Genomic DNA, 1250 nt, shown 5'->3' on the forward strand with positions numbered 1-1250 from the left:
TACTTGAAAGGCACCTAACACCAACCCCCACATGGAAAAATGACAGACGGGTAGACACAGACAGTAAGTCACATCATTTGGAAGTAGACTCGCAGCAAGGTACCAGGGAGTTTACCGAGTTTGCTGCCTGAAGGCCTTGCCATGCCTCTACAAGCATGTGCCCCAAGGACTGGGACTGGACAGTGACCAGCCAATTCCATTGCCTTGGAATCAGTTCTCCACTCAGGACCTTGTGGGACAGAGAAGAACTGCCTGATGGGGTCCCCAAGGCCATAAATCCTTAAGGATGGCTTCACCTTTCTCCAGAGGTGCATCAAACCCCCGTCCTTTCGGTTAGTGACTCAACACTTAACCTACAGCGCCACTGTGCTTGTGGGCATTGTGGGTCACAGACACACACACTCTCAAGAACATGCTGTTAGGTACCCCCAGCGCACTCACTGGGCTGTGACCTGGGATTCTTGTGCAGTGGAACAGAGGTCGCTACTGGATGTGCATAGGTGAAGGGCCTTGCCAGTGAAGGGTCCTTTGGTAATTTCTATCTGCTTCTACCCTCAGTCAAGTTCAGTTTCTTATTAGAACGTGAGGAAAGTGCTTATCCTAACAACCAAAATTAAACACGAGATTTTGAACCTTTATTAAGAAGATGCTGTTTACAAACAAGAGTCAAATCTTGACTCTTACAATTATTTCTTAATTAGAAACATCCTTAGCTCTTAGATACTAAATGTGGTGCCTTTAGCAATAATCCATATATTGCCTCCAGTCAATATTCAATCAATCTTCCTCGTGTTTTCTTGATAAAAATTTTTTTAAGTTACTTTTCCAAACGGAAAACCCTCCTTGTAAATGGCAAGCTTTGCTACATTAAAGGGGAGAAAGTTGTTCCTTCTTTGTTTTGCAAGTTGCAGGGCTCCAGCAATCGCGTGCATCCCGCAAGGTCTGCATTGCCCGGGCAGATGCAAAGCCCGGGGCGCTCCCCGCGGCAGAGCCCGGGCGCTGGGGGCGCGGGCCGGGCTGGGCACCTTCCCGACGAGGGGCGAGGGCAGGCGGCGGCCTCGGGGTGGCTGTGGCGGCCGCGGGCGGGCGGACACATGCGCACGGGCGGCCTCTTTGTGTGCGCCGGGCGGGCCCGCTCCACGCGCACTTGCTAACGGGGCAGAGCCCAGGGCGGCCGCGCGCGGCGGGAGAGGTGTGGAGCGCGCGCCGCAGGGACACAGCCGTCCCCAAGCTGTCCCTGCGCCCTTGCC

Source organism: Elephantulus edwardii, unplaced genomic scaffold (assembly GCF_000299155.1).
Source record: "Elephantulus edwardii isolate Elephantulus edwardi_28Jun2011 unplaced genomic scaffold, EleEdw1.0 scaffold00118, whole genome shotgun sequence".
Lineage (NCBI taxonomy): Eukaryota > Metazoa > Chordata > Mammalia > Macroscelidea > Macroscelididae > Elephantulus > Elephantulus edwardii.